Below are 15804 nucleotides of genomic sequence, written 5' to 3' on the forward strand. Positions count from 1 at the left end.
ACAGCATTAGCAGAGACACTCCTGAAGACAATTCGTATTCCATATGCAGTCGCAGCCTTTCAAGTTGACCTCAGAAGTCCATCAGAGGCGCAACGATACAGAAGAGCTTTGATATGGCAAGGTTCACACGCTTTAAATTACAGCGCCTCGCTGGAGTTCAAACATGTTGGGGATTTTTTTTTTTGTATGACACTTTTGCACAAATTAATCTCAGGTGAACACTGGATTTGTTTTGTCAGGTGTTGATCTCCCGCAAGTAACCTTTGACCTCTGTGTGACTTAACATGGATGGATGTATTACTCGTTCCCCCCCTCAATATTCAAGATTGACTTTATTTGGATGATTTTTCCAAGACGAACATTCAGCTGCTTCAGCTGCTTCCACTTGGCACGATGTAGCAGCACCCCGATATGATATATTTGACAATAAACTAATGGCCTATTACAACCCGTATGGAGGCCTTCCAAGTTTTCCTAAAGTTAACAATGCTTGGCAGAGATCATATTCCGCACTTTAATGCGCGGATTAAGCCGTGCGACTCGTATTGAATGGGGACATCTGTCACGGTGATGTATGGGGCACAAATTGTTACACAAAGACGGGAAATAGTTGGACAACTGGCTCGTATGTTTGCTCTCGTCATCTTGGTGTTCGGTAGGGATGCAGGTGAACATGTGTCACCCTTTGAAGTTTCTGACTCACTTGGCTGGTGCCCTCCGAGGTGCTGCTTGACACTTGACTTTTATGGCTTAGAAATATACGTATGCATTTTCTTTTGAAGCGCTTGAAGGTATAAACATTGCGGTAATTATGGGGTGCGCTCGTCTAGATTGAGGGAAATACATTGGACCCGAGATCATTTTCAGCAAAGATGGTCAAAAGATGATATTTGAATGTAAACCTTAGGTTAGGTTTGAAAATAATAATAATATAATTTTGCATACTTGATGTACTCAATAGAAAAAATTATAACTATTCATTTTAATAATACTCATTTTATTTACAAGAAATACATTCACCCTTCATTGAATGATTCAATGAATTCTGGTATCAAAGAACATTAGATTGTTTAAAAATAATAGCCATAGATAAATAGAATGAATTATCACGTGGCACATATTCTTTATCCTGTGCGAAAAACGACGAATATCACTGCGATGCGACAGTATAGGATTATACTGCCACCAGGTGGCCAAGACACACAATACCCATTGGATCAATCATGATACGCAAATTGTTTAACTCATCGCATTCAATTATGTTATTTCTGTAATATAAATAAAGTGATAAAGTTCAAGACTGTGCAATTTCTCTGAAAAGCCTTTAGAACATTTTTCGTAATTGGAGAGTTGGAAGGCGTTATTTTGCAGTCCTTCCTAATGGTGTGTGGCAGGCAACAATGAGAGGAAGAGCACAACGCCTGCACAAATGTGTGCAGTAACAAGCATACCAAAATAAACACACACACATACTCAAGTGAAATCTAAACATAATGCCGCGTACACTTTTGGCATTGCCGTGGCAGGTGCTTGTAGAACATGTCAGTCTTTGATCAGGCCAAGTGCTGAGGGCCCGAGTGTGTTTTCCTTGCAGAGATGAGGGAAGTATACGCCTGATTCTCAGCCACAAACTTGTTGTTGTTTTGTCCGTGAAGCGGCTCGCTGGAAATGTGAAGTGTAGTGTGGCGGCTAATGAGGGTGTAGAGTTTTTCAAAGAAGATGCGGCGCACAAGTCGCCATTAGAGTAAAAACAGCAGGCGGGATGTGCCCAGTCAGTCACTCGCATGGAGAAAAATATTGGGAGGCATTTTCTTAAGAAGACACCGGTGCATCCGTTTTATTCCCTTCGGTGGCATTTTTTGTAGTGACAATTGCGTGTGACTTGCTAATGTCATCCTTGGAAACAAACGTCAACAAGAGATGACGGTTCACGGCGGGATATTTCAATCTGCCCATCGCCAATGAAATGGAAGATCATGTGCCATCTTCTCCTTTTTTTCTGTCAATTGTATTTTATTCAATGTCCCTGCGCTGCGAACAATCTCTTTAAGTGTGTCTAAGACTTTCCATTTGGCTGTCACTTTGCATCGCCGTCTTATCTTTGAAGAAGTCGTCTCACCCCGTTGAGCCGATGCAAGTGGCATGGAGGTGTGCCACTCTCTGATGCTTCGGATGGCTGAGGTGTCACAATGGAGCGAGACCACCAGCTGATGGCTTTTGGGGAAAAATGTAGATGTAGAGCATCCACCTCCTATGCAGTGAATAATTGTCGTGCCTAGCGCAATGTGCTAACTGGGCTCGTGGGTGGAGTTTTCTTTCTTTCGCTATTTCCGTACACCGCTGCGCCGTTGTGAGAGTGAACACAGCGGATGTTGGCGTTTCACTTGATGCCGCTGCCCCAGTTCCTCTCCAAGATCTCGCGTTTATTTCCGAAAAAGCTAGAGACTAACAGCTGTGCTGTTCCATAGATTGGTGAAATGCTCCTCAAGCAATTGCTGGCAGCAGTGAGAAAGTAAGGGACTGTTGGGTGGGAATAGAAATGCAGTCAAGCGCCGGCAAAAATCTCTCCACTTGATGAGAGGCGGGAATAATCAAATTAGGTTTTTTTGTCTTTAATTCCCAGTTAGTGAGAATGAGCGATGATGTAAGCAGAATGGGCAGAACAAGGAGAGCATTCTCCGGATGGATGGCCCAAAATGAGGCTGTTCTGGGAGGTAGAATATAAAGACTGAAGATGCAGTGGTTGATTTGTGGCTCGAGTTGGAACGACAGGAAACGAATGAATTTATCGCGGTCTTGTGTGCGTGTGTGTGTGTGTGCGCTTTATATTTACAGTATATCCATAATCACAGCTCAGTTGTGTTGTACGATTTCCATGACTCTGCATTCTGTTGGCTTTGCATAGTTAGACAATGTGGTGCTTTTATCTGTCAAAAAAAAGGAAACAAAACTAACAATATGAAAGTGATGAAGGCGGAAGTACACGCCAAAACATGTCAGGTAATGCACCTACAATAATTTGTTTGATATAAAAGAACCAGTGAAGTGAATATGAAAGTTGCTTACTTGGAGAAGAAACAGCGTGATAGTTTTTGAATATGAATCATCCGTCAGTGGAAGAGCATGTTTGGACAGGAGAGGTTATTACAACCGTTCTACTATGATGAAGACTCATAACATGACAGCGCTCATGCCATGCCTGCTGGCCTTTTCATTAGGTACAACCTAGTATGCAAAGATGACGTCATGCTGAGAGCTGTGGTGTGTGTGTGTGTGTGTGTGTGTGTGTGTGTGTGTGTGTGTGTATTAGTTTTTTATTCTCCCGTGTTAAAAGACAAGTTGTTTAAAATTAGCTTGTTCGCTTGTACTGTAGAAAATACACAAAATTTTAGACATATGAAACAAGCCAAGCATTCTTAATACTGCAGGTAATTGCATATTTTATTCATTTTATTTATTCTCATGGCAGTTTTACCTACCCACCTCGAGCACCCCCCCACCACACACACACACACTCTATTGTCACTTTATTTTTTTAAACGCTAATTAAATAAGAGGTTAAATCTTACTTATTATGCTTCAATATTTATACTCCCATGAGCAATTTGTTTAATTTGTAATTTAAATTTAAAAATAGTCCATTAAGTATGAATTTGACATTTCTGTTTAAATCCTCAAAGCTGATTGTGACACTAAGACAGACAATTACAACTGAGTAAAAAAAAATTAACACTTGTTACCTTACAGAAGCAAAGATAATTTTACAATAATGAGCGAGAACAAGACTAAAAACGTATTATTATTTCACTAAAATATATTTCAGTAAAAAGAAACTTAAAATATATAAACATAATAAAATGCACATTCATAGACAGTCCTTAACTCGGAAACGTTTCTAAAAAAACACAAGTTGACATTTTCCATGAGAAAGTACCCTTTATAGCTCATCATTCCTTTTTTATTTGATTGCTTTTTGTTTTTGTCACCATTTTCTTCATTTCTAATTCATTCTACAGCATTTCCATTCTGCGTCGGCTCAGCAAAAAAAAAAAAAAAAAAAGTCAGCGCTCATTCTTGTTTCTATTGCACACGCATCTCAATACTTCTTGCAGTTCCCGAGCGCCATTCAGTGGTTGGAGTTTAAAAAAAAAAATGCGTCCACATTTATTTGCTCTCCCAAGCGAGGTGAAGATTAATCCCTCAACCCCCCAACACCACCCCGCGCCTTTAAATATTAACTCTCGGATTATTTTGTCGATTTAAAATTATTTATTTTCTTTCCGCGCCCAACTTTGGAAATGGTGCAAAAACGAAAGAGGAAAAAAAAGATCTACGCAGTCCTTCTGATTCGATGTTAAGTTTGCACACATCATGTCAGAAAGTCAAATAAACTTGACTTTCAATGGATGTCAAGAAACCAAAGCGTTTTAGCCCCTCAAATCCGTTTTGGGGAGGGAAAAGGCCTTAATAGCCTAATTGGGGCCGACCCAGTAAAATTGATACAATAACATCCCAACCGTCTGTGTACGCGTGTGCGTGGGACGCGCGCTCGCGTATTCCCACTTTAATGTTTTTTTTTTTAAGAGAAGCCGAGGAAATATTACATGAAGACTTTGGAGCACTTGTGTGCCCCTCGCTCCTGAAGGGAGTTTGAAAACATGTCACCTCTCATTAGCGATGTCCCCGTCCACTCCTCCTCGTTCTCCTGCAGGCCTCCGATCGTATTTATTTGCACTAAAACACACACACACACACACCAGTCAAGATTTTAGAAACGCTAAAGCGTCAATGTATTTTTCTTCGTTTTTAGCCGAACCAAATTAGGCTTTAATTGAATGCAGTGTTTGTTTGGTTTTTACCATTTTCCCACTTTCGGGTAAGCGCATTAGTAATAATCATGTAATGTCCCCTAATATATCTATGTACGTTTCGTCGTTATTTAATTTAAATATTTTGATCCAGCTCTACGTCAGTGATCACGTTCCTAAAATGAAGACCTGAACTTTATTAGCCGTTTAGATTTGCTTATTTCATTTGAAAGTTTTTCAGCAATTTTGAAAAGCTTAAAACAAGTAAATAATCATATTGTCTTAGTTGGACGAGCTGTTTTTTAATTAGTTATTATTTCAGTCTGTTGAATTGCAATTATAAAACAATAATCCATTTTTGAGATTCTATTATTATTATTATTATTATTATTATACAAATGATCTGTTCTGCAGTTAATCTGTCCAACAATTCTGTCTCTTTTTTTATAAAGAGCAAACTAGTAAGCTTGTAGGCCTGACATGGCTATGTTGCTCCAAATACTGAAGAGGAAAAATTGAGATGCGACAAGTCAAGTCGACCACATGTCAGTGATGAGCATTGAATCACTATTTTCTTCTCAAGGCGTTCACAGCAAGCCATCAATCTGCGTCTCACCTCCGGCGTCTCACAACACAAAAGCAACCTTTATTTTCGAGAGAGAAAAAAAGGCTGTTTGTTTTTCCCCTTGCTTTTGACTGCCCTATACCGCGGTGGTGAAGCGCATCTCTGATGGCGAGAAGGGAGAGGGCGTTTGGTTGGCCGCCACTGCAATAAGGACGCCTTCTCCATCTCGCTTTGTCAGGGGGCGTGTTGACGTGAGGAAACATCTGCTGCGTCCAAATAGAGAGCGATGACTGAAATTATATGCAGACACGGAGGCCTGCCAGCCCTTGTGGCTAATGTAATCACAAAGGAGAGGCTCTGATCGCCCTCCTTTTATTAAACAAGAAAACAAAAACGTGGTCAAAGCCTACAAATGTAACTTCTTAAGGCTGCGGAGAATCACGCTAACCTAACACGTTGTCGCGATCAACCACAACATGTGGGCAAAAATATTGAGACACGTCACTAAATCAACGATTTACGTCATTTCTTGGGGGGGGGAAAAATCAATTAAAACAATCAAACGATCCAACCAGATCAAATCAGCCAGTAGATTTTCGATAAAGAAAAGTTTTGACCATGTGCACCCCTTTTAAAAGTTCTATGATGTACGAGAAATACGAAACTTCTACCTTGCTCTGCTGCGCATGCGCTTACACTGATTCTTCCATGTATGCTATTGTATATTGTTTAAGAAATCATATTATGAATGTAATTATATTATAATTTGGGGGAAGGGTGGGTTATTTTTTTTACCTCCATGTAGCTGGGCCATAATCTCCATTTTACTGCAGTGCTCTGTTTAGTGCTGCCCTAAGTCCAATCTTTGAGTCCTGCTGTTGCCGCGTTTTGTTGGGTAATTTTGGTGGCTTCTCGCCATTCCGATTTTGAAGAGGGGCAACTGAGCCCCCCCTTTCCCCCGTATGGTCCTGGTTGCGCCTTGTCCACTTGAGTGGAAATGGAATTTTTAAAGGTGGGGCCCGCATTTCACCTGGTCGCTTTTCACTCGGCAACAGCATTTCGCTTAATGCTTTTATGATTAGGATGGCAAAATTGGAACCAAAGAGAGGGGCTCAGACGCTAAAGGGGTGCGAGTTTGCGGGGGTTCGGGGGGCTGACCTGTTCAGCGTGCATCACGGGAGCCGGTGAAGCTTTGTTGTTGGGTTTTTTTGGGTGGTGGTGGTGTGTGTGGTGGGGGGGTTGTCATTGTTATTGTAAGGCTAATCGCCACATCCAGGGCTCGCTGCGCTGCGTGATAGCGTGTCATTTGTCATGAGCGTCAAGACGTCCGCAATGAGAGAGAAGGCTCCAGTCTCTGGAAATGTGCTCGGCGGCTCCGAGCTGTGACACTGACAGCAAAGCGTTGGCAGCTTCACTCGAGTTTCCCCACAGGGGCCACGTGGAGAGGCTCATCATGCGTTCGTAGGACACATCGTTGATCATCTTTCTGGATTTGCTCAACACTCTGCACCGCTCTCTCATGTTGCCTTGGATCGTCTGGAAAATTAAGACACATAGTGTCTTTAAAATATTCAGCAATCACAGTCATGTTCTTTGCATCGCTGTTTGCAATTCTATTTTTAGGAGTTGTAGTAGTCATCGTAATTATTTTTAGTAGTATTATTACTAGTTGTAATTAGTTGAAATAATAGTAGTAGCAGTTTTTTCCTATGGTCGTATGTGATATGCTTATTATAATAAATAATAGTAGGATTGTTATTTTGTATACATTTCGTACACGTTTTCTTTTTTATCAAAGATCATAATGGGCCATAATTGGGTCCTCATTCACAATCTGAACCAAGCTGCCTTTAAAAAAAAAGTCTTTAATCGCATAAGGGGTTTGATTTATTCATATTTTATTGGCTTTGCAGCTTTTCAGTGATCCCACTAAAATGTATTTTACGGTACATGCACTGTATTTTAGGATTGTTTTGGTGAGTCTGTTGTCTACAACAGATCTTTCTTCGCCTTTCCACTTCTCAGGAGTCTTACTTGTTCCACTGGGGTATATAAAATGCAGTCTAAGTCAGCTTTGAAGCGACTTTAGTGCTCAGTTGGCTTATTGCATCTGTTGAGTCATATTGCCATCTTGTGGATATATTGGGTATTGCATGATTCTCAATACTCATTCTATTCATTGTCTTCGACTATATGTATAGTTAAATATATATATATATAGTTAAATAAAAATTTGTGTAAAAAAAAACATCATAAGCTCTATATTTCAAAACAATATATAGACTTCCCAAATCAATTTGTTCAACTTCACATGTTCCAAACATACACTCATTGTTCACAATACAAGCTATGAGAATATTTTACAATTACTTAAGTGCACAGCGTAAGGAAAAATAAAATGCTTTTGCCTTTGTGTCTAATGCTTAAATAGAATAATTAGCTCTAACCACCATTTGTATTGATGAATAAAAGGCTCCAGGGAGGGGGGTGGTGGAAAACCCACGGTTGCTTGGCGACACACACACATGCACAGTGAGAGGAGTGTCTAATCACCCAGTGGCTCTCCGACGGTGTGCGTTTTTTGAGTCACAGGTGTGTGGCGTGCTCGGGTGTTTTGACAGCTGCATCAAACATGTTTCCTCTTGATAATTAGCTCAACTCATTAATGCCACAATGAAAGAATGAGCGTCGAGAGGTCGTGTTTTACATCTCAGAGGCGTTGATAGGCCTCGTCGGCGACGCCGAGTGGGGGCCTGGAGTGAGCAATGGCTCGTCGCTTGGCCACAAAAACAACTCGAGTGCGTATTGTGAAGCGCAAAGAAACATGTTGCGTAAGTATTTTATTGTGTTGTCTTTGGGAATAATTGGACCACAATGGCTAATCATAAACCAGTCTGTGAGGAGTTTGATTTAGCGCATTCATATGCAATGAATGCGATTACTTATTTTCATATGTCGGCGATCACAAAAACAGTTGTGACATCTATTGACGCTTTCAAAGGAGGCAAAACATTTGATTGTTGTACAGCACTTTGGTATTTGTTTAAAAGGCAACAGGCAGGGGTGTGTAAGTGTCATATGTTGTCACATGTACAAATGTGTCAACAGCAACAAAAAAACTCATTGTTTTCTGGGGGGTAAAACTGATTTGATTTAGCAACGACAACATTGTCAATGCAGCTCTTCAATTGGATTGCATGTGTACCGAATGAAATGTCTTGAGTGCTGCTTAGCACACACACACACTCACCATCTCAAGCCTAATGTAGACTTTGCATTATAGCGTCTATATGTCTCCAAGGAGGCGGATGCATTGTGTCGTATTAGCGGCTGCATTCAAAATGGGCGTCGTCCTTTTTAGGGGCCTCTTTTTGCAAATGCAAATCCCCCCCCAGGTCAGGACTCGATCAGATGTTTCCAAGCAGGCCACATCGTGTTGTGTTGGCAGCTGTTGTGTCGCCTCAGCAGTGCCTTGGAACAATAGCTGCTGAGGGCTGTGGTCTTGCAATTTCCTTAAAGCCATCTCAAAAGCTAGCTTGGATGTTGTTTGGCTCTTGGCACACTTTGTTTGCTTTAGTGGACCACAAAAAAAAAAAAAAATACAGATTTGGCTACCTGTGCAAACAACAACAAACAAGCTTTCTAAATGTTGGTCCAAAAAAAAAAAAAAGGCTCCAGGTTAATTTTGATCATCATCAAATCAGTCACTCAAGCTACAAGCAATAAATCACTTAGCCCGCTTTAAAACGTTTCATCAGCGGATCACGGTAAAATGTCAGCTTGTTTGAAAAAGTCAACATGATGGTATTGGGCCACCGCCATTGTTCACCTGCAGTGCACCTTGGAGCGTGCCCGAGGCCTGCACATCATTCTTCATCTCTCGTGCAATGTTTGATGACGCAGCGGTAAACATGTTCTTACAAGCCGCTCCTGTAAAGCATTCACACCTTCATCAGGCCGCCTTTGCATTCATCAGCCTTCACCTCCTGGTGTTCCTTTACTTCATGTCGGGCGCGGGCCGGCAAATATTTGAAGTCGCTGATGGGTGTGGATGTGATGGCCTGATAATCGTTACATAACTCACCACCCTAGCTGGAACAAAAACAAAATTAATTGCTGCTACCTGTCTTGAAGCATTGACCTACTTTTCAGTTGGCACAACACTGTGGACACCTGCACTACTATCTAAGGCAGTGTTTCCCAACCTTTTTTCATTCACGGCACACCTTTTCATTGGAAAAAATCTCGCGGCACACCGCCAACAAAAATCTGTTAAGCTCCTATATTAAAATCAGTTGTATTACAACGAAAGACGTAAAGTCCTATTCCTATATATGTATGGAGAGTCGAATAATTCAATAGAAATAAATACTAAATATTCGTTAAATTTTTAAAACTTTTTTTAACACCGCACAGGCGCACAAATTGGAGAATTTCCCACGGCACCCCTGACAATATTTTGCGGCACACCAGTGTGCCGCGGCACCCCGGTTGAAAAACACTGATCTAAGGACAGCCAGTGCATTCCAACATACAGTCACCTCCAAAAGTATTGGGACGCCGACGTCAATTCCTTTGTTTTTGTATACTGAAGACATTTGCACTTAATATCAAAAGATGAGGCCTAATCTTTTCACTTGTGACCAAACAAGATGAAAGCTTTCAGTCTTGTGACCCTTCACCCCTGACACTTCACCGCTGCGCCAGTCATAGCGCCTCAAACCCTCCCTGACTCGGTGGCAGTGAGAGGCCCCCCACGTCGTACCCCCGCACCCCTACCCCACATCACCTCCAATTGCTGTGACAGACGCCAGCCAGCCAACAGTATATTATGTTATATCACAATATGTATGTATTACAACAGTGTGTGTGTGTGTGTGTGTGTTTCTCTCAGAAAATGATGTGGCGGTGTGACGTTACGGCCTCCAGCTGCCTCCACTTCACAGGAAGAGTCGGGGTCATCCGGAGTGACGGTAAGGCTGCAACACGCACACCAAAATTAATCACACAGCTCAACTAACTTAATAGCTTAATGCTAACACAATGCATTCCTCCTTGTGTAAATGGGTTACTCGCTTCAGGCTAAAGTTAGCAATGATGTGCTTACGTCTGTTCCTCAGCATATGTATTGAGTGTTAGTGTGTGTGTGCACACATGTATACAGACATTATAACAATTCTTGCACTCATATATTCTTGAATCACAATGAATGAATCACAATTAAGGTTACAGAAGCTTACTGAATCATTTAAGCAGTTGTGGGCTGCTGAAGCACATCCTGTTCCACAATGTCTATGTTTAATGCCGCTTCCCTTTTTGGCCCATTTGGACCTCTTATGCAGGGCCTTTTTATTTTTTCCCGGTCCTCAGATGTTGCGCTGGAAGAAAAGCGAGATAAAATGCCATTGACCTCCAACTCTTGGCGAGTTACTGTCGTTAATGCCTTGGCCGACGGGCCATTTGGCTGCGTCCAAGTCACGTGTGATTTGAACGGCCATGGTCTAATATGCCATCTGCAGGCAACACAATGCGGTCAATTAAGAGGCTGCTTCCTCCAGTGGCTGTGGCCATTAGGCAGGCAGCTCCACAAGTGACCCTTCACTAGCTTTTCGTTTTCAACCACTCATGGTGGGTTTTTTTTCTTTCCAAGCTGGGCCTATGCCTGCAAGAGTGACTTTTGTCTGCATTTCTTGTCCATTTTGAAGCCGTTAAAAAAAATTCGTCCTTCACTCAATTTATGACCTTATATATGAATGAATGAGGAATAAATGAATTGATTTGTTTCAAACATGTAAACAATAAATCAAAGTGCAAGTCATGTATATGACTGCATGAGACTAGCTACATACATGCATGCATGCGTACATACATACATACATACATACATACATACATACATACATACATACATACATACATACATAATTACATTAATTAATAAATAAATACATTCATTCATTCATTCATACATACATACGTACATGCATGCATACATACATACATTCATCAATACATACATACATACATACATTCATTAATACATCTATACATTCATGCATGCATGCATACATACATACATACAGACATACAATTCATTCATTCATTCATTCATACACACACACCATACATTCATTAATACACACATACATACCTACATACACAATTACATTCATTCATTAATACATACATTCATACATTCATTAATACATACATGCATTCATTAATACATATACATACATTCATACATACATTCATTCATGCATGCATGCATTCATTTATACATAAATAAATACATACATACTTACATACATACTACATACATTCATTAATACATCTATACATTCATGCATGCATGCATGCATACAATTCATTCATTCATTCATACACACATACATTCATTAATACACACATACATAAATGTGTGAATGTAATTGTGTATGTAGGTATGTATGTGTGTATTAATGAATGTATGTATGACGTATACATTCATTAATACATACATGCATTCATTAATACATACATACATACATTCATACATACATGTATGTGTGTGTGTATGTATGTATGTACATGTATGTCTGTATGTATGTAAGTATGTATGTATGAATGAATGAATGTGTTTATGTATGTATGTATGTATGTATGTATGTATGTATGTATGTATGTATGTATGTATGTATGTATGTATGTATGTATGTATGCATGCATTAATGAATGTATGTGTGTATGAATGAATGAATGAATGAATTGTATGCATGCATGCATGCATGAATGTATAGATGTATTAATGAATGTATGTAGTATGTATGTAAGTATGTATGTATTTATGTATAAATGAATGCATGCATGCATGAATGAATGTATGTATGAATGTATGTATGTATTAATGAATGCATGTATGTATTAATGAATGTATGAATGTATGTGTGTATTACTGAATATATGTGTGTATGAATGAATGAATGAATTGTATGCATGCATGTATGTATTAATGAATGTAATATGTATGTGTGTATGTACGTGTATGGATGTATGTATTGTAAGTATGTATGTATGTATGAATGAATGAATGTGTTTATGTATGTATTGATGAATGTATGAATGTATGTATTGATGAATGAATGTAATTGTGTATGTAGGTATGTATGTGTGTATTAATGAATATATGTGTGTATGAATGAATGAATGAATTGTATGCATGCATGCATGCATGAATTTATAGATGTATTAATGAATGTATGTAGTATGTATGTATGTATTTATGTATAAATGAATGCATGCATGCATGAATGTATGTATGAATGTATGTATGTATTAATGAATGCATGTATGTATTAATGAATGTATGAATGTATGTGTGTATTACTGAATGTATGTGTGTATGAATGGATGAATGTGTTTATGTATGTATGTATGTATGTATGTATGTATGTATGTATGTATGCATGCATTAATGAATGTATGTGTGTATGAATGAATGAATGAATGAATGAATGAATTGTATGCATGCATGAATGTATAGATGTATAGATGTATTAATGAATGTAATATGTATGTGTGTATGTACGTGTATGGATGTATGTATTGTAAGTATGTATGTATGAATGAATGAATGAATGTGTTTATGTATGTATTGATGAATGTATGAATGTATGTATTGATGAATGAATGTAATTGTGTATGTAGGTATGTATGTGCGTATTAATGAATATATGTGTGTATGAATGAATGAATGAATTGTATGCATGCATGCATGCATGAATGTATAGATGTATTAATGAATGTATGTAGTATGTATGTAAGTATGTATGTATTTATGTATAAATGAATGCATGCATGCATGAATGAATGTATTAAATCTGTATGTGTGTGTGTATGTATGTATGTACGTGTATGTATTTATGTATAAATGAATGCATGCATGCATGAATGAATGTATGTATGAATGTATGTATGTATTAATGAATGTATGTATGTATGTATGTATGTATGTATGTATGTATGTATGCATGTATGTATGTATTAATGAATGTATGAATGTATGTATTAATGAATGGATGTAATTGTGTATGTAGGTATGTATGTGTGTATTAATGAATGTATGTAGTATGTATGTAAGTATGTATGTATTTATGTATAAATGAATGCATGCATGCATGCATGAATGAATGTATGTATTAATGAATGTATGAATGTATGTGTGTATTACTGAATGTATGTGTGTATGAATGAATGAATGAATTGTATGCATGCATGTATGTATTAATGAATGTATGAATGTATGTATTAATGAATGAATGTAATTGTGGATGTAGGTATGTATGTGTGTATTAATGAATGTATGTGTATGACTGAATGAATGAATTGTATGCATGCGTGCATGCATGAATGTATAGATGTATTAATGAGTGTAATCTGTATGTGTGTGTGTATGTATGTATGTACGTGTATGTATGTATGTATGTATTTATGTATAACTGAATGCATGCATGCATGCATGCATGAATGAATGTATGTATGAATGTATGTATGTATTAATGAATGTATGTATGTATGTATGTATGTATTTATGAATGTATGTATTAATGAATGGATGTAATTGTGTATGTAGGTATGTATGTGTGTATTAATGAATGTATGTAGTATGTATGTAAGTATGTATGTATTTATGTATAAATGAATGCATGCATGAATGAATGTATGTATGAATGTATGTATGTATTAATGAATGTATGAATGTATGTGTGTATTACTGAATGTATGTGTGTATGAATGAATGAATGAATTGTATGCATGCATGTATGTATTACTGAATGTATGAATGTATGTATTAATGAATGAATGTAATTGTGGATGTAGGTATGTATGTGTGTATTAATGAATGTATGTGTGTATGAATGAATGAATGAATTGTATGCATGCATGCATGCATGAATGTATAGATGTATTAATGAGTGTAATCTGTATCTGTGTGTGTATGTATGTATGTACGTGTATGTATGTATGTATTTATGTATAAATGAATGCATGCATGCATGCATGCATGCATGAATGAATGTATGTATGAATGTATGTATGTATTAATGAATGTATGTATGTATGTATGTATGTATGTATGTATTAATGAATGTATGAATGTATGTATTAATGAATGGATGTAATTGTGTATGTAGGTATGTATGTGTGTATTAATGAATGTATGTAGTATGTATGTAAGTATGTATGTATTTATGTATAAATGAATGCATGCATGCATGAATGAATGAATGTATGTATGAATGTATGTATGTATGTATGTATGTATTAATGAATGTATGAATGTATGTGTGTATTACTGAATGTATGTGTGTATGAATGAATGAATGAATTGTATGCATGCATGTATGTATTACTGAATGTATGAATGTATGTATTAATGAATGAATGTAATTGTGGATGTAGGTATGTATGTGTGTATTAATGAATGTATGTGTGTGTGAATGAATGAATGAATTGTATGCATGCATGCATGCATGAATGTATAGATGTATTAATGAGTGTAATCTGTATGTGTGTGTGTATGTATGTATGTACGTGTATGTATGTATGTATTTATGTATAAATGAATGCATGCATGCATGAATGAATGTATGTATGTATTAATGAATGTATGTATGTATGTATGTATGTATTAATGAATGTATGAATGTATGTATTAATGAATGAATGTAATTGTGTATGTAGGTACATAAACACATTCATTCATTCATACATACATACATAGATGTATTAATGAGTGTAATCTGTATGTGTGTGTGTATGTATGTATGTACGTGTATGTATGTATGTATTTATGTATAAATGAATGCATGCATGCATGAATGAATGTATGTATGAATGTATGTATGTATTAATGAATGTATGTATGTATGTATTAATGAATGTATGAATGTATGTATTAATGAATGAATGTAATTGTGTATGTAGGTACATAAACACATTCATTCATTCATACATACATACATACTTACAATACATACATACATTTATTAATACATCTATACATTCATGCATGCATGCATGCAAACAATTCATTCATTCATTCATACACACATACATTCATTAATACACACATACATACCTACATACACAATTACATTAATTCATTAATACATACATTCATACATTCATTAATACATACATACATTCATTCATGCATGCATGCATGCATTCATTTATACATAAATACATACATACTTACATACATACATACATACATACATACATACATACATACATACATACATACATACATACATACATACATTAATACATCTATACATTCATGCATGCATGCATACAATTCATTCATTCATTCATTCATACACACATACATTCATTAATACACACATACATACCTACATACACAATTACATTCATTCATTAATACAT

At 37.3% G+C, this 15804-nt stretch overlaps 1 long non-coding RNA gene across 1 annotated transcript in view; it reads left to right on the top strand.

The window, feature by feature from the left end:
* LOC119130967 overlaps nucleotides 1-15804 on the top strand; it is a 38444-nt gene that overhangs the window by 18823 nt on the left and 3817 nt on the right. The window contains exon 4 of the long non-coding RNA XR_005099568.1: nucleotides 10268-10346. This is a non-coding gene — a long non-coding RNA (uncharacterized LOC119130967). The remainder of the gene's footprint in view (nucleotides 1-10267; nucleotides 10347-15804) is intronic.

The sequence above is a fragment of the Syngnathus acus genome, chromosome 12 (genome assembly GCF_901709675.1).
Source record: "Syngnathus acus chromosome 12, fSynAcu1.2, whole genome shotgun sequence".
In the NCBI taxonomy this organism is placed as follows: Eukaryota; Metazoa; Chordata; class Actinopteri; order Syngnathiformes; family Syngnathidae; genus Syngnathus; species Syngnathus acus.